The sequence below is a fragment of the Pseudorca crassidens genome, chromosome 5, assembly GCF_039906515.1.
Source record: "Pseudorca crassidens isolate mPseCra1 chromosome 5, mPseCra1.hap1, whole genome shotgun sequence".
NCBI classification, from domain to species: domain Eukaryota; kingdom Metazoa; phylum Chordata; class Mammalia; order Artiodactyla; family Delphinidae; genus Pseudorca; species Pseudorca crassidens.
This window is the reverse complement of record NC_090300.1, coordinates 146747874-146765959: the sequence shown is the minus strand read 5'-3', so window position 1 is coordinate 146765959 and position 18086 is coordinate 146747874. Positions and strand designations below refer to the sequence as shown.

Genomic DNA, 18086 nt, shown 5'->3' with positions numbered 1-18086 from the left:
CTGCAACGTCCCTTTGATCCAGGGCTTCTGTTTCTGACCGTCTAACATGAGGAAAGATCCCAAAACACGGGATAATATCGATTCACAAAAATGTTCATCTCAGGGTAATAAAAAATAATAATAATAGAAGCAAACCAGATACAGCAAAAGAGGGAGAGATTCTGGTATATCCGTAGGAGAAGATATTATACACTCATTACAATTACATTTAAAAAGAGCATTAATGACATTGGAAAATATCCATGTTACCATCTTAGGTGACAAAAGTGAGACACACACACACACACACACACACGCACAGTATGAAAAACATACCTGGGATTTATTTTACAGCAGTATGAGTGAGTTACAACAAGGAGAGGCCAATGCTATTGAAAGAAGATTTTTTTTTTATTACTTACATTTCCCGAAGACAGGGCACATACGCCATGCAGGCCCCGTGGGGAGGCACTGGGTTTGGGCCACGAGGCAAGAGCAGGAACAAGGGGGAGGGCCGAGGCCAGAGCTTTGCTCGGGTTTTCTGCAGGAAGTGCGAGGGGGGGCAGGGGACACAGCTCGGGACTGGCCCGTATAAATAACCCTGACGAGCTCTGAGCTACAGAGGGGTCTCTCGTTGCCTGGTACCCGGCCCTGGAGTGGTTTGGGGCAGGGGCAACATGGGCTGTGTGTGAGGTTAGATAAGGAGGTGTGGGGCTATAGACTGGGATTGGTTAGTTTGCAGGTGAAGGAGCTCTAGTGAGCCTTCGAGTCGCTAAGTGCTGGCGGCCCCAGGAAGGGCAGTCTCTCCCCAGTCAGGGAGGGGAGAGCTTCCCTGTATTTTCAAGCATACAGAAAATAAGAACATGTAGTTAAAACCATTGGCTCTGTGACAAAAGGATGCTGACTAGACAAATGCAAACTCTAAGAAAACACAGTTCGAACACCCACATAAAATATTTAACTCTGTTTTTAAAATGCACAGAAACAGGCGAGGCTGGGAGGAAACATTCCAGAAATGTGGAGAGTGTTCTCTTTGTGTGGTGGATTGCTGGTGTGTTTTTTTCCTTCTTCTTTTTTTTTTAATAGTTTTCTTCATTTTCAAATTCTCTATGAATAAATATGTATTATTTTTATTGTGAGGATAAAAGGGTTTAAAGCGTGTACGCAGCTGCCCACATGATGGGCCTCTGAGCATCAGCCCTGAGCGTCCCCTCCATCCCCCTTGACCCCCACCCTTCACCTGCTCAGTGGTCCTGGGGAATCCTGCGACTGGGGTTCACTCTGCTGCCGTCTCACAGGCCCCAGGAGGGAGGGGGGTGTAAGGACTGTGCAGAGGAGGTGCCGGCCGTAAAATGGGGGCCAGGAACCCACAGCTGGATTGTGCTGGTGGCTAATTGTCAGCTATTCTGTACATGACATCGCCGGCCCCGCAGAGTTAGCACAGAGGACACCGGGCTCAATGCCCCCAGGGGCCAGGCGAACCCAGACTTCCTTTCCTGAGCCTCGGGCAGGAGAGTCTGTCCAGGACGGCTGACCTCCCTCAGCCAACGGGTGGGACGGGGGTGGGGGGCACAGGCAGGAAAGCCGGCGTCTGAGTCCAAGCTCCTTTATCAGACGTCACTCCAGAGCAGCTGCATCCGTGGTTACGGACCCAGGTCTGGTTCAGTGGGATCCAGAGCCTGGCACGTGGGGTGGGCATGAGCGCTGGGGGGGGTCAGAGGGCTCACCTGCAGGACCACCTGTAATGGTGTGGAGGCAAGAGGGGCCTGGCGCTGCTGGCTCTGTTTGGAAAAGGGAGTGGAGGGTGAGTGTGTGGCAGGAAGTGGGAGGGGAAGCTGGTGAAAGAGAGAGGAGAGGAGAGGAGAGGGAAGGGAGGAGGGGGAGGGGAGGGAAGGAGGGGGAGGGGAGGGAAGGAGGGGGAGGGGAAGGGAGGAGGAGGAGGGGAAGGGAGGAGGGGGAGGGGAGGGAAGGAGGGGGAGGGGAGGGAAGGAGGGGGAGGGGAAGGGAGAAATAAGTCTGGGGGTGAAGAGAGTCCCTCTGGGATTATATCCTGAGGTGACCCAGGTACCTCCTGTTTCCAGAACTTACTTCAATTCAGCCGTGGCCTTCAAGAGGTCAGTTAAGTTGCCGGAGGACTCAAACCTTTCTTGAACATTTTTTCAGGAGTTTTAAACCACAGTCATTATATGTGGGACGCTGTTTAGAAATTATGGCAGAGCTTCCCAGGTTGTGCAGTGGTTAAGAATCCGCCTGCCAATGCAGGGGACCAAGGCTCGAACCCTGGTCCAGGAAGATCCCTCATGCCGCGGAGCAACTCAGCCCGTGTGCCACAACTACTGAGCCTGCGCTCTAGAGCCCGCAAGCCACAACTAGTGAGCCCACGAGCCACCACTACTGAAGCCCATGCGCCTAGAGCCCATGGTCCTCAATAAGGAGAAGCCACTTCAATGAGAAGCCTGTACACCGCAACGAAGAGTAGCCCCCGCTCACAGCAACTAGAGAAAGCCCGCATGCAGCAACAAAGACCCAACGCAGTCAAAAATAAACAAATAAAATAAATAAATTTTTTAAAAAAGATTAGGACTGTTTAAAAAACGGAAATTGTGGAAAAATACACTTCTGCTAATCAATTTGATTCATGCTCTTACGCAGGGTCTACACACATATTCTTATACCTGTACTAAAAAGTGCCACGCTGGACAATTTTGACACAGCATTGAAAGAAGCAAGGGTCTAAAGGACCCCTCTGGTTCGGAGGCATCTCGGGAGGGCTCCAGGCAGGCTGGGCCCTCACTCCCCAGGCCCGTGGCTTTCTCCCCACCGAGGCCTCTTCAGAACATTGTGCAAGTCAGGCGGGGATGTGGGAAGAAGCGGGGCTTCGGGGTCTGCCCTGGACAATCCCCAGCAGCCCTCTACTTCTCCAGCCTGCAGGTGGAAGTCCTCTGGGATTTGTCCTCTGTGCAGGTAGCGCCCAGGCTCCCCTCTTGCCTTGGTCTCCCCAGAGAGGGCAGGGAGGCCCCTCTCACCCCTCCTCCCTTTGCACACAAGTCCACCTTCATCAAGGCCCCCCCAGGGCCCCCGGACAGGACAGGCCCGGCCAGGTGCCGGCTCAGCATGCCCTTCCCACAGGAGCCCCGGGAACCAGGTGTCCTGGTGGGCGGGGCCAAGCCTCAGCTGGGGGGGCGGGGCCCTCGGCCCCCCCAGCTGCTGTCACAATGCTCAGAGGCGGCTGCGGTGTCCACAGCTGGCCGCTGACCTCCTCACCCTGGGCAGCTTCCCCCTCAGGCCCTCATCCCCTTCAGAGGCAGATAAAGCGCTGTCTTAGAGAAGGGATGCTTTAATGTCCAATGGATCTTTTATTCATGTCTCACCCACTGCCACGTGCCAAAAGGTGTTTCAGGCCCTTGTTGGCTCAGGGCATGGCCTCTCGCAGGACCGCAGCCAGGCTGTGCTGTGAGACGGTCGGGAGCCATCGGCAGGGAAACGTTAAGGTTAAACCGGTTTCCTGTCCTGGAACATTTGGGGATTTTATCACACGTCACAGTCTGACAGCCTCCTGGGCCTTTGGAATATTCCGGCGCAGCCGCCAGCTCCCAGGGCTCATCTGGGCGCAGCGACTGCACCCCCTGGAGGGGTCGGGGGCAGATGGGCTGGGAAGGGGCTCCTGGCGAGGGCGACACGCCTGCGAGGCCGTGTTCCAGGGTCTCCTGGGGCAGCTCTAAGGAGGGGCCACTCAGGGCGTGGGGTTTCCCGGGGTGTCATCTTCTCTCCCGAGTGTGGGGCCCCCCGTCAGCTCACACTCCTCCCTGCAGCACCCCCGCTGACTCCTGGCCCTGCCACGCAGCTGCTCTACCATGAACTCTGGGCCCAGCATCCTCTGTGTGTTTCTCCTTCAGGAAGTGTCAAGGGCGAGCTCAAGATATGGAACTTCAGAAAACAAAAAACAAACTCCCAACTCAAAATAACTTAAAGCAAAAACAGAGTTTATTGGGAGTCCTGGGCAGGGCGGGCCTCGGGGCCTCCGGCGGCCTGGGTGTCTCCCCACCTCTCTGCTCTCTCCCGCCCCGGTTCTCTCCAGGTGGGGCCTCTCTCCCTGCAGAGGGGACTTCTCAGGAGTCTGGGGACGGGGGTCCAGGCTGCAGCACTCAAGGCCTGCATGGTGGTCCAGCTCAGAGTCCCCAGAGGAACGAGAGCCCCTTCCTCTCCCCCTCCACGGAGGCCCGACCCTGCTGCTTGGCGTCCACTCCTGGGCCAGTCGCATTAGCCAGGAGGTGGGTGTGGAGTTGGGGCAGCAGGGGGCCGGGGGGGGTCATTCAAGTCTCCGGGGTCCCCGCAGGTTGGGCTCTGAGATCCGCAGCCTCCAGAACCACTCAGAGTCAGGCTGTGCCTGTTCCCTCCCCGAAGGAGCGGGGTGCTGCTGAGGCCAGGGGGTGTGGCACCCCAGGGGCCCCAGGAAGCAGAAGCAGGGAGTGTGGGTGAGCGTGGGGCTGCCCCAGTCCAGGCTCTGCTCCCGCGTGCCCTGTGTGCTTCAGCAAGTGCCCACTGCTGGGTCTGTCACTGCGTCCACAAATGAGCGCATCAGACGGCATCGGGGTCGCCAGCTATGGCCCAAAGCTGGCCTGTCTGTATCCAGTCCTCTGGCTGAGAATGGTTTTAACCCACTTAAATGGCTGGAAGGAGGAGGGGAGGGAAGGGGGGGAGGGAAGGGGGGGAAGAAGGAGAAGAAGAAGGGATGATTTGACAACATGTGGAAATTATACAAAACTCACATCTCAGGGCCCACAAATAAAGTTTTATTGGCACGAGGCCACGACCACTCATTTGCCTGTCGGCCACGGCGGCTTTCACATACAAGGGCAGAGCCGAGCGGTTGCAACAGGGACCGAGTGGCCACAGCACCTAAACTATTTACTCCCTGGCCCTTTCCAGAAACAGCCTGCAGAGCCCGGCCAGCTCCGTGCTGCCCACTCTCCCGTCATTCATGGTCCACAGCAAGGTCTCGGCAGGTCCAAGACGTGTTCTCATTTCCTAGTTTTCCTTCAGTCAGCTCAGGGCTGACATCACTGCTGACTCAGTCTTGGCCACAGGGCTAAAATCCCTGCAATCGTGGTTTTGACGCTCTGCATTTTTCTAAAGCACAAGAAAATCAATCCATGACTTTTAAAAGCAGACACTGCATCCTGTCCCTCCTCCGGCCTCCAGCGGAGGGTCCCCGTGGCCCTGCTGACCTTGAGGCCTCTTCCCTCTGGACCTGGGCTTCTCTGGCCCTGATGTCCCCTCCCTGCCTGGGCCACGTCAGTCACCAGCCTAGCAGGCGTCCAGCCTTGCGGGGTCGGGGTCGGAGCCGGGGCCGGTGCCTGACGACGGGGAAGGAATCTGCCGCTGTGTGTGTTTCCCGCCACTGCCTTCCCTCTCTGAGTCAGCCGCAAAACACGCGTGTGGACTGCACCAGGCGCCCTAGGAGGAATCTGAGAAGAGCTGAGCTTTTCCTCTGCCCTTGAAGGAGAGAGAGCGGCCTCATCCCATCCTGGGAGTGCTGGGCCACGGGGATGGGAGCAGCTCAGTAGGGGCAGAAGTCTGTCCCGTCCTTCGTGCTCTGGGGACAACACGGAGGAGTCTGGGGTACTGGGTCATGTTTTTTGTTGGTGGGGGGCCGTCCGTGCCTCCGCGGGTGGGTCCTAGAGGGAGGGGCGGGCCTGTGGTCCCAGCCATAAGGCCTGTGCTGGGGGCTGCGGCCGGTTCTCCGGTGGGAGATGTCTAAGGCAGACGCAAGCCACGTGGAGCGGGGGGGTGGGGGGGGGATCTGGGCGTGGCCTTCAGTACCTGCTAGAACATCCGGGCTCAGACCACCCAAGGCCCTTGTCTGGCTGCCCCTGCTTGTCTGCCGTAAGGCCTCAGAGAGTTCTATGTGCTCCACTTCCCACCTAAGACAAATTGAGGGCACAATCTATCTCCAGCCCGTGAGGGGTATTATGACCAGGAGACGGACAGCTTTCTGACCCACTCAGTGTGGTCTGGGAACCACTGGACAGTGAGATGAGGGGTTTCGTCTCAGGAACATTCCACCCGTTTTCTATCTTGGCCCAAACTGCAGAGTCCAGGTGTCACAGCGTTGAGGACAGAGCCAAGTGTCCCCAACACCCCTGGCAGGGGACTCCACGCAGAGGGAGCCAGGAGGAACCCTCCAACAGATGGCCTGTGCAGGAGGTGGACGGTGGCCACACGTGGCCCACCTGCAGACCTCTCTGCCTTGGGAGTTGGGATTCGGGGATCACGTGTCCTGTGCTGTTTGACAGGCAGCCTCCCACGGGCCCCGGGGCAATGGCTGCTCACCCCTGCCCCAGGCAGCCCACCCCGCGGTCTCCCAGCCGCCGCGGCTCCAAGGCAGGGATGGGTGACTGCGCATCAGGGGAGGGGGGTGCCCGCTGGAAACCCGTGTGACTGCAGAGGCAGGCTTGCCTTTCACTGGACGTCTGCTCTTGGGAGCCTTCCAGAATGTGGAACGCACCTGGCGGGAAGCTGCCCTGTCTTCGGGACAAGTAGAGAAGCATCCTCCAGGCTGACAGGGTGGCAGAATGTCCACAGGCCCTTGAGAAGGGTCCCCTGGAGGCTGGGGACCCAGGAGGAGTGAGAAGGATAGTAAGACCAGCCAGATAGGCTCGGGACAGAGCGGCTTCCTAAAAGAGGGAGAGTCCAGCCTGGAGGGACTCCAGGTGGAGGCATCCTTTCTAGGAGGAAAAAGGTAAGGACGGTCCACCCACTCGCGGGCATGTGATCACACTCAGGAAGTGCCCCAGGTGCCCACTTGGCATTTCCTGTGGGACCACCTTCTCCCCCGCCCCGCACCCTCACGCAGGTGGGCTGTTGCCTGATCTTGGGCTCCTGCTGCCAGAAAAGAAACAAACCCTTCCCCTACCCAGACCCAGGAAGCTCTGGGCACATCCAGAGAGCGCAGGAGCACGTGGTCAGGACAAAGAGGACGCTGGTCCCGCCTGAGCCTCCACCAGGCAGCAGCTCCCCACCTACGTTACCTTACGGGATTCTCGTAATTCAAGCCCAGAGCCTGGGTCAGAGGGCAAAGCGAGGGGCCCGAATGAGATCACAGGGGTCCTGGCACCTTTCCCTCTGCACCGCCACCCCGCCCGCGGGGCTTCCTCGGTGGGGTCCCGTCAGGCAGCACGTCCTGCAGGAGCCCCTGGGGAAGAGAGCCAGGGCCAGGCCTCAGACGTGTGCACACCCAGATCCAAAGAGGCCACAGGCTTCTCCACAAGTATTTCAAGAAGGCAGTGAGGACACCAGGGCAGCCGTGGCCACGCAGGTCGGGGGAGCCGCCCTCGGGACTTCCCGGAGCCCGCAGATGCGACGTCCTTGTGCAAGTGTCCCTGAGGGTGGGCAGCCTGCCGTGCCCACGGGAGTCTGGCCTCCAGGAGAGCCTGGTCTCCAGGGAAGGGGCCTGCTGGGGCCTGGAGAGAGCAGGCCTGGGCGTTGACGTCATTGTTCGTTTGTTTCCGGGGTGTTCCTGCGAACGCTTCATATCCTCTTTCTCGTCCTTGCTTTGGCCCCAGGATTGAGAGATGGGAGGGGCTTCGATGACCAGAGCTAGGGGCACACGGGTAACCAGCTCTCAGACAGCCCGGATTTGCTGCGCTTGCCAATGCCCATGGTGTAAACACTCCCAGCTCGGCTGCCGCGAGGCCGCTATAAGTGCTACCCGCAAGGCGCCCGCCGCGGGTTCCCCATAGCACGGCCCGGACCGCCAGCTCCAGCTTCACTCACCGGGGAGGGCAGCGGCGGTACAAAGCAGCTGGGACCCCGTCGTTTTACACGAAGAGAACGGGAGCCTGGCGAGGGTCAGCCGGCGGCCCACTTCGTGTGCCAAGGACGAGGCAGAGTTGAGACCCAGATACAGACCTTCCGCCCAGAGCACAGCTTCCCACGCTCTCTCTCATTGCCAACTGCTCTCCAGCCAGGCCCTGTGCAGACTTGGGGCCGGAAAGGCTCACCCCCCAGACAGAAGCCCGCCTGCATCCTGCCCAGCCCCAGGGGTGGGCTGGGCTGTGAGATGCCAGGGCTGCCTCGTGCCCCATGCGGTCTCCCCTGCATGCTGCCTGAGCTGCTAGAGCGTTCAGGCAGGTGGGCGCAGCACAGAGAGGCAGGCCTACACCCCCAGAGCCGCCCAGCCCGGCTCTCTCCTTCCACCTTTAGGAAGAGCAGCATTTGCCTTTTGAAGGGCACCGGTGTGTACACTCCACTTAAAGGATAACTTCTGATTATTTTCTTAATGGAAGAGCAAATATTTACATCTTACAAACCAAAGGGCAGGTTGGAATGTGTACGAATACCGGCTTTGGGGCACTGCCACCGCAGCTCCCGAGAGGGAGTGGGCAGGAAAGCAGAAACTGTTGGCCGCAGTCGACCTTGCTCAGCTGGAGCGCAGAAGAAAGGGCCCTCTGTCAGGGGTGCAGGGCCCTCTGTCGGGGGCGCGGCTGGCGGCCAGGTCTCTGTTTGCCTTGGGGAGTAGGGGCGGCTCAACCCTCCTGCCCCATTTCCCATTGGTGTGGGGAGGGGAGGAGAGGGGAGGTGCGAGCTTCTAGCTCTGGGACGCCTTTGCTGAGCCTGGGGCGCCCCTGCTGGGCTCGCCCACCCAGTCCCCACCCCGCTTGCACGTGACGGCCGCCAGCCTGGCCACGTGGACAGCGTGACCATCGGCCGGCTGCCCATCAGCTGATGCAGCCTCTGTGCCAATTGTTTAGGTTATTAGAACAAAACAAAACAAAGACCAGCCTCCGTCCACGAGCAGAAAGAGGGAGCCAGAAGGGAGGCCATGGGACGGGAGCAGCCCTTCCCGAGGAGCCCCAGAGTCCCCCCTCCAGGTGGGCCCAGGAGCCAGGCCGGTCTGGTCCCGTGAGGCTCTGCTCTGGTGACTGAGGACTCAGGGCTGCCCAGAAACCTGCAGACCTCCCGACCCCAGAGCAGGAGGTCCAGTTCAGGGGCCCCCGAGCCACCCTCTGAGAAGCCCCGCCAGCAGCCTGGGGTGTCCTGCAAGACCCAGCCTTTTGTCTGTCTGTTCGTCTGTCTGTCTGCTTCTTGCCACGGTCATTTTGCTTCCGAACCCCTGCTGCACCTCATCCATCTGCACGCAAAAGGGCCCAGAGCTGCCTGGGATCGTGGGTGGAAACATCCAGGACAGTGCAGCAGGGCTCTGGTGGGGGTGAGGAAGGAGAACAGACACAGCAGCAAGAGAACAGAGGACTCACCAGCCCTCGACCTCGTGCTGACCCGGAGTCCCGTGGACCCGACCCAGCGTCAGGGCTGGAGGCTGTGCAGCGGCCGCAGGCCCAGGGTCCTGAGAGTCCCCACAGGGCAGCGGCAGCACCTCTGCCTTGGGACGAGGACGGGACAGAGCCCCGTGATGAGAAGACGGGGTACGGCCCCCTGGCGGGCCCGCTGCTGATGCGGATGGAACGGAGCGCCGGACACTTCGGGTCTCCAGGCAACGCCTCGCAGGCCAGCCTTGCCACAGCAGGCGCTCCGCGGGGAGGCGTCCCGACCCTTCGTGTGCTGCCCACAGGAAGGGGTCAGCTGCGGCCTCCCACCTCACCCAGGGTGACCCCCAGGTGGGCCCTTCTCCACACGCGACCCGGCCGCGTCCGCCCGGCCACGTAGTCGTTTGCCTGTGCTGAGGCGGAGGTGGCTGGAGCTGGCTTCTGGTAAGCCCAATTCCTGTGGAGACAAAGGTGCCCTTGAGGTAGGGCCTGGAGTCCTCGTCCTCAGCTCCTGTCTTGTCCGGCCTGCCTGGACCCGCCCCTGGACCCCAAGTGGCTTCCTCATGCTGCCCCCCAGGCGGCCATCCCAGCCCCTGGGCAGCCTGTCCTCCTGCGTCCACTGAGGCCGAGGGCAGAGGGTCAGGGTCCTGCCTGCACAGGGGCGGGGGTCCTCGCATGAGCAGGGATTGGTCGAAATCCTGGAAGGTGCCCTGTCGGCGACAGCAGGCGCTGATCTGGGAATGGAAAGCAGCTGGACCCCCGTGCGTGTGTGCGTGCGTGCATGCGTGCGTGTGTGCGTGTGCGTGTGTGTGTGTGGCATGCGTGTCTACATGTGCACGTACACTGTGGGAGTGTGGGGCACATACATGTGTTCACATGTTCGCGGGTGCTTGCACTCCTGTGTGTTTGTGTGTGCACGTGCTGCATGTGTGTGTGTGCGTGCACGTGCGTGTACATGCATGAGCCTGTGTGTGCGTGTTTAAGGAAGGACAGGACGCTCCGGCAGGCAGGCTGAGGTGGCCTTCTTCAGGGCAGGCAGGCAGGCCCCCAGGATGGCTCTCAGCCGGAGACGCCAGGAAGGTCGCTCTGGGTCCACCTGGTCGCCATGCCTGGCTCCCCACGTCCCTCCAAGGAGCCCCGGAGGTGTGTCGTCTGCGGGTCGCTGTGGCGAGGATGTGCTGAAAGGTGAGACTCCAGCAGCCCCTCGGAGGCTCAGGGAGACCTCACAGTAGCAGCTCCGGAAGGCCGCTATTTACACCCACGGTGAAAGGAGACCCAGAGGAAGACGGAGCTCCACCCCACCCTGCTTGACGCCACGCAGGGGCCGCCCTGCCCCCTGCCCCCATCCGTCCCCGGGGTGGGTCCACCTGGCCTAACGTCCTCCCATGCCCCTAGTGCCACTTTGGGCCAGCAGCCGTGACCAGAGCTGAAGGGCCCCAGGCACCGCTGGATGGAGGGGCAGGGCGGCTGACCTCACCAGGAGCTGTGCGAGTGGCTGGCTCTCCTTGACCTCCAAGGAGCCCCCCGTGCCACGCTGCCTGCGCTTTAAAGAGCAGCTGATGACCTCAAATGCCAGGTCCCACGCTGGAGCCCGCCGCTGCCTGCCCTCCCTGCCGTGGACCACAGGGCTGCCGGCGGAGGACAGGGTGGCAGCTGCTCAGAGAGCTAGAAGCTTTTGATTTGCGTCAGTGCCGAGCTGGCCAGGAGGGGCCGTCACGCTGGGCGCTTGGCAGCCGCGTGGAATCATGGTGACATCACGGCTCCCCTGCAAGCCCAGAGAGACGGGCTGCCTGTCCACTGAGCGCTGCCTGCTGAGCCCACACTCTGGGCCCCCCGCGTGCGCTGGATGGCTCAGGCGAAGGGGCTGCTAAAAGCAGTTCCCGTGATGCAAGCATCCCGGGGTCAGGCCCCGAGGGGAGGGAGCGGAGCTGGACTCTCTGCCCCCAGTGGGCTCGGGAGCGCTCCCAGGAGAAGTGGCTTGCCATCCTGCGGCCACCGAGGACTCCAGCTGACTGAGAGACTTGGCAGGGGCTGGGGCGCTACGGCAGACCTGCAATTTCACTGAGATGGAAGCATCCCCAGAGGACCCTGATGAAAACACAGCCACCACAATGTGGCGGAAAAACAATCGCTTTAAGAGACCCGGAGGCCAGGTGTCAGCCAGCACTTTGCTGGGAGCAGAGAACCCGTCGGGGTCAGCGGTACGGCCCGCAGCTCCCACGTGTGGCCGTCTCAGCCCTCCCTTTGTCTCTGACCCCTCCCTCTCTGGGGCAGGAACGAGCACCTGTCACCTCGGAGACTCGACACTTGATCCTTGCAAGGGCCCTTGCGGGTGTCCCCCCAACTCCCCTCAACCTGGTCTCAGCTGAAACGAGTGAGGTGTCCTCCTGTCACCAGCCCAGCACCCTCCAGGGTGCCCCTGACAACAGGGTATCCCAACTCCGGGCAGGGACCACCTTCCACGGCCTGAATCCCACCTCCCTCTGTGCCTGGCGACGAACCTGTGTGTCCGTGGGGCCTCAGTTTACCTGCTCGGAGTGGCCCTCCTCCAAGCAGCCGGCCTGCTGGGGCACCCCGATGCCATCACTTGCTCCCAGCCACGCTGTGCCCTCAGCCCTGGGGTGGGTGGTGTCTCCCAGCGGCACAGCAGTGCCCGGAGGTCAGAGCCCGCGTGCCGCGCCACCGCAGAGAGCATGGGGGACCTGACGCTTGCCCTTCACTCGGGCCCACCTTGCCCTGGTTCACAGGAGGGCTGGCGACACTCCCCTCTCCTCGGAGAATCCAAGGATCCAGCTGGAGGGGTTCTCGGGGGTCCTACCCCACCCCCACCTCTGCCAAGTGACCATCCAGGCCCAGCAGGGACACAGTGAGGGGACCCCATACCCCATACCCCATCGGAACACTCAGACTCTGCTCCGGGCGCACCGACCTGGGGTCTCACCGCCCGTGCTTCCCTGGCTCCACCACTGACACCCCCAGTCGGGCGGCTGCCCACTGGGGGTCCAGTTTGGGCCGGTCACCCCAGGAAGTGGGTAATGTGCCCTGTGAGGACAGGCGGGAGGGGGCAGAAAGACCGGAGTCGCTGTCAGCCGTGCTGCAGAAAAGCCCTCCGTGCCAGCAGACACCTCCGCCACTGTCTGCTCCCTCCCCGCCTTGCACCTTGTGACCACGTGGGAGGGCCTTCTCGCCCCGCCTTCCGCTCCTGATGGCTCTGAGGTGAGTCACTGGAGTGTCCCTTGCCCTGAGTGTCCCGGCTGTAACCGTTTCCTGGAGCTGCTGTAACAAGTCTCCACAAACCGGGCGGGTTAGACCACAGAAATCCCTTCTCTCACAGCTCTGGAGGCCAGAAATCCAAGTCAAGGTGCGGGGGGCAGCTATTCCTCCTGAGGACGTGAGGGAGGGTCTGGCCCAGGCCTGTCCAGCTCCTGCTGGCAGCCAGCACGCCTCGGTGCCCCTCGGCCTGTAGACGCATCAGCCCATCTCTGCCTCTGTCCTCCTGCGGCCCCTCCCTGCGTGTCTGTGTCTCTTTTCCGTCACTGGACTTAGGGTCGCCCTGATCCAGGATGCCCTCATCTCTGCCCTTAACCTTGATCACATCTGCAAGGGCCACATTCCACGAAAGCCCACATTCTCGGGTCTGGGCAAACATCTCTTTCAGGGCCACCGTTCAGCCCCTACGCCAGGTTAGCAGAAGAACTGTCCCCTGCCTTAACTATGAGCTCATCTAATTGGTCCAAACTGGTGTCTCAGATCAAGAAACTGAGGCCAGAGGATGCAGGCCGGCACAGGCCAAGATGGGTTGAGGCAGGGCCAGGATGAGAGCAGGGGCTACTGCTACTGCGACCCCCCAGGGCTCGGTGTGACTGTGGGGTTCTGTCCTGGCCCCATCAAGTGGCTCAGACCCCTGGAGACCTCCTCTCTGTCTGCCAGCTCCCCAGCCCCCCAGCCCTGCTGCCCCCTCGCTGGCCCTGGGATCTCTGGGTGGGTCCACCTCAGGACAGTCCAGCTTGCTAAGGGCCAGCGGCGGTCCTGGCTCCTCCTGGCCAGCAGGGGCTGGGGCTGGCCGTTTCTGAGCATGGCACCTGACCTCTGAGCCACTCAGGACAGAGTCACAGGACGCGATGCCAAAGAATCCTCAGCTGGTGATGTGCTGTCGCCATGACCGGCCCAGGCCTGCAGAACTGGCTGAGCGAGACCTGGGAGAGCAACGGCCTGGACTGCTGTGAGCTACAGGGACCGGGGCAGGGCAGACGCCCTCCTCCCCTCACCTGCTCCAGGCCACCAGCTGGGGCAGCGCCCCACTCCTGGAGGGCGTGGCCTCCGAAGTCTGAGGCTGCTTCTGCCCGGCCCCAGTGTGGACGTGACTCATGACGGAGGCCTCCTGGGAGGGCGGAGGGACCAGGCCGAGAGGGATGGGAAGGGCGTCTGGCCACAGATAGCTGCACGCGCGCTAAGCTCCCGGCCCCCTACCACGCAGTGGGTGGGGCGGGCCTTGGGGTTGGGGCCCACACCCTGGGAACAGTGAGGCCACCTGGCTGGGCGGGGGGAGCCCAGGCTGGGACACCCACCACCCGAGAAAGGCCAGGATATCTGGGGCCTCCTCTTTCTCTCCTGCCCCTTAGTCCGTGTGGGGCAGGGGTTTCCCTGGTGCCACTGCCAGCGCCGGCAGCGTTGTCCCTGGGGCTCAGCGTAAGGGGACGTGTGGGCACGTGCTCACCTCAGGCCTCTGGGTGCCTAGGAAGTGTGCCCCAGCCGCAGGAGCCCCCAGGCACTCCTTGGGGTGGGGGGACGTGGAACACTGGCCCAGAGATGGGCGACGGCACCCGGGCCCTCGGAGTGGACGGGGAGCCTGGACCCTGAGCGCTCCCCTCACATTGCTGGTGGCTGGTGAGCAGGGGCCGTGGTCTGGGGCGCTGGTTTTCCACGCGGCAAAGCCTGGCAGCCCCTGGGTCACCCCGAGCACACTCTGTGCCGCCCAGCTCGGGGCTTCCATGGGACAGAAGCGCCTCTGCCTGTGGATCGGGACACGCGGGGCCACGGGCCTGAGTGGTTTCCAAGGTGCCTTCTCTCCGCAGTGAGCCCCCGGCCAGGGCCCCCGGCCAGGCCCTGGTCCAGTCCGCGGACATCAAAGCGGGCTTCCTCGGCCCCCCGTCCCATCCTCCAGCTCCAGCCGGGGGTCCTCTCGGGTTAAGACCCTGGGCACACCCGCCCTTAGCAGTTCTGTGTCAGCCTCAAGCCTGCATCGCAGGCCTCATCTCAGGAATGTTCCAGTTCTGTCCCCACTAGGACGCCCTCTCCAGGGACAACTCCATATGAAGCCCCAGCTTGGAGGGGTGGGTTCCCCTGAGAGAACAGAGCAAAGGGGCCCGTGTGTAGGTCGGGTGGGTCTGCAGAGTACAGGGCTCCAGTTCAGCACATCTGGGTGTCAGACCCTCGTGATTCAAATCCCACCCACCCCCCCGCCAGGGAGCGACTAGCAGGCCTGCTCGATGGGACAGTCAGGGTCCCTCTACGTCAGGGGGTGCTGAGGTCTGGCAGGATCCCCACAGCCCAGCGGCCGCAGGGACACCGCCCCACCTCTTCCTGCCTCCCTTGCTGGTCGGGGATCCCCACATCCTGTTCCGTCCTCATCGCCTCAGGACCCCTCACGCCTGGGAGCTGGGGCCCGTTGCCCACGGTGGCCAGGGCATCCGGTGGCCAGGCCTTTGCCCGGTGGCCGCCCTGCCCTTTGCACTTGGAGGAGGGTTGGAGGAGGCCGGGCTTGTGGAATGACCCTGACCCTCCCTGCCAGGCCACTAGGCCCTACGTCACTCTGGTCATCCACGGTGAGCCCTGCCCAGTGCCCTGCACCTGCTTCCCAAACTCTCCCACATCCTGGCCTGGCAGAAGATGCTCATCTTTGCAGGGGACCAGGAGAGGCTGGGTGCCCCTGGGGCTCCTTGCTGGCGGGGGCCGGGGCTGGGTGCGGGGTGATGTCCATCCAGCCCGGGCCCCAGGTGCAGCCCCGGGCCAGCAAGGATCAACACCTTCACTCACCTGTAACCCATTTGGGCTGCAAGAGCAGGAAGCCCCTGTTTGAGCTGACGCCCATGGCTCTGGTCATCTGGGAAGGGACACGGCCCCCTTTCCCAGGCTCCCCAGTCTGTCGGCCCCTCTTCCCCCACGCCCGCAGCCCGCTCCCCGCAGCCCTCCCCCTTGCCCTAGCGAGGAGCCCTAACCCCCAAGAGCGGACCAGCCAGCATTCTGGGCACATGTCCCGGGGAGGGAGGGGCTGGCCGTGACTCCGGGCTGCCTCCTATGCTGTGTGGTTGCTACACCGAGGGCCCTGGGGTGTCTTCTCCCTTAACCGTCCCAGCCCTTAACAGAGGCTGTGTGATGCTCAGGTCCCGGGCAGGGGACCCCAGGCTGTACCTGCCTCCTGGTCCCACGCCATGGAGGACAGAACCGAGACTTCCACGCTGCTCATCACTCAGAGCAAGAGTCCTGTCGCCGTAACACGTGGCCACAAACCTGTGGCTCCCGATACATATTTACTCTCTTACAGTCTCCGGGGTCAGACGTCCTCCTCGCGTCTCACTGGGCTGAGGGCAAAGCGTGGGCAGGCCTGCTTCCCTCTGGAGGCCCCGGGGGAGAATCCACCCCCAGGTCTCTCCAGCCTCTGGGGCGCCCGCTCTCTTGGGCTCGTGGCCCCTCCTCTACTCACAGCCAGCGACGGGCACCAAGTATCTCTCACGTCGCATCTCTCTGACATTGACTCTCCCCTCCCCCATTTAAGGGACCCCTGCGCGTGCCCCAGGCCTGCCCCGAGAATCTAGGGTCATCCTCCCGCTTCGGGGGTAGGACACTAGGAACCTGAGTTCCCCCATGCTGTAGAAGGTAACATAGTCACAGGTTCCGGGATTAGGGTGCAGACAGCCCTGGGGGCCACTAGGCCGCCTCCCACGCTCGGCCCTGGCCCTCTGCCCACACGGTCCCGGTTGAACTTGTGCACGTGCATCTCGTCCCGCCAAGGACATAGAGGCTCCCCACCACGACTTCTCTGCTCACCTCATCCACGGCGCCAGGCACGGCGGCCTGGAAGGATCGGATGGCCGGTTCACAGGCTGCCCATTGTGATCCTCTGGGTGGAGCCCACGGAGCCTGGCAAGCCTGCAGCGGGCATCCTCCCGCCCCAGTAAACAGGCCTTTGTTCCTGCGGCTGGGTCCCCGCCCTGCGCTTCGCAGGTCAAGCCCAGGCTCTGACTCTGGCTCCCTGCCTGCTGGCTGGGCGACTATACTGTCATCTGGTCACCTGGACAGTGCTGGGAGCTGTCACCAGCATCTGAAGGACGAGGCTCAGACCCCAAGGCTCGGGGGAGGGTGAGCAGAGCCGCCCGGGAGCATTCAGTGCAAAGCCCCCGCTGGCGTGGAGGAGGATGCAACGTGAGAATGAATCTTAAGTCAAAACCTGAGATTCCAAAGAAACGGCGGCTTTGTCGTGGGTACTGGGGACCCTCCCAGATCTCTGGGGTGCTGTTCATGGCTTCCACGCAGAGGAGAGTTCTCAAGGAAAGGGCGAACCCCACCACCCGGCCCCACCCCACCAAGCGGCACTTACGCGTCTGCTGCCCAGCAGTGCTGGGGGGTGGGTAGCGGTTATTGTCACTATTGTCACCAAGGAAGAAAAGAGACAGGAGGGGAAAGTACGAGTGACAGCACCTGCAGTCACGCCAAGGGTTGGATCTGGAAAGAAAGGAGAAAGGACCCATGGGAGAGGCCAGGATCTCAGGGGAAGGTAAGCAGAGTCTCGACCCCTGGCCAGCCCCTCTCCCCATCTGGGTGGCCTCTGCTCCAGAAACTTCCATTTCATTCCAGGGGGACCAACTTCCATCCTGCCCTGGGACTGTGCTCCCTCTAGGAGCCGTTGATCCCACTTTGATGGGTTTGGTGTCCCCAAGACTCAGGAGTGGGGGACACTTTGGGAAGGAGCCAGCCCCAGAAACCTGTCCACACGTGGAAGTGGCGTGTCCCCTCTGGGTGGGCTGGATCCGGAGTCCAGGGGATGGAAGGGCTGAGGACCTGGCTCTGGGCCCCTGTGCAGGGTCATGACCTGCTGACAGCAGTGAGGTGTCCCAAGGTCTGGGGGCAGCTTCAGGACAGGGAAAACAGGACCAGGGGTGGGAGAGGGAGGGGAAAACAAAGGAGCTGCTTTTGTGAACACAGACCTAGAAGGGGACGGGGGTAGGGGACAGGGAGAAGGCAGGAAAAGAGGGAAGGCAAGAGGGGTCGGGGAGACGGGTTTTATCCCAGAATTTGTGTTTCCCCACCCGGCGCTGTTTGCAGAGGGTGCTGTATTCCCCATGGCGAGGGTCTGTCTTTCCTCCCTCCCCAAGGCCCGAGGCCACCACCCACCCAGCAGGACCTCCTAGCGCCCCGGGAGCAACCAGGGCAAGTTCCAGGGCCACTTTGGATCCCCCACTTCAGTGATGGGCCAATCCCCGCTACACCGAGGCCTGTCTGATCCCAACAGGCTCCCTAGTGCTGGCTTCCACCCTAGCTCCTGGAGCAGGACCCACAGGGCAGGCCGCATCCCTGAGCTCAGCCTGGGTCTCCAGGCGCAGTGATGGGGGCCTCGTACAGGTGCTGCTGGCGTGCTCGGGGATGAGTGTGGCTCGCCTGGCACACCACGTGACTGGTATCTTTCAGAATCGAGCAGGAAACAGATGGCCCACTCGTGGGGGGCGGTGGAAGAGGTTTGTTAATGAAAAGAACATTTCAGAGGTGTTGGCAGGGTTGAGGGAAACAACAAGGGCTGCTGGGCATCAAGGCACCTGTGCGAGTAGAAACTATGACCACCCTAGG

At 61.9% G+C, this 18086-nt stretch overlaps 1 long non-coding RNA gene across 5 annotated transcripts; it reads right to left on the bottom strand.

Annotated features, from left to right (window-relative positions):
- Positions 1–4759: 4759 nt before the first annotated feature.
- LOC137225501 (uncharacterized) lies at positions 4760–16637 on the bottom strand. 5 transcript variants are annotated; one of them, XR_010943878.1, is made up of 6 exons: positions 16293–16637; positions 7756–9702; positions 6439–7578; positions 5803–5903; positions 5208–5447; positions 4760–5109 (listed from the first exon to the last, which is right to left on the bottom strand). It is a non-coding gene; the product is annotated as an uncharacterized lncRNA (long non-coding RNA). The 5 variants fall into 5 exon arrangements; XR_010943876.1 differs by lacking the exon at positions 16293–16637 and adding an exon at positions 10718–15388; XR_010943877.1 differs by lacking the exon at positions 16293–16637 and adding an exon at positions 12405–15388 and having other exon boundaries at positions 7756–12287.
- Between the last annotated feature and the right edge of the window lie 1449 nt (positions 16638–18086).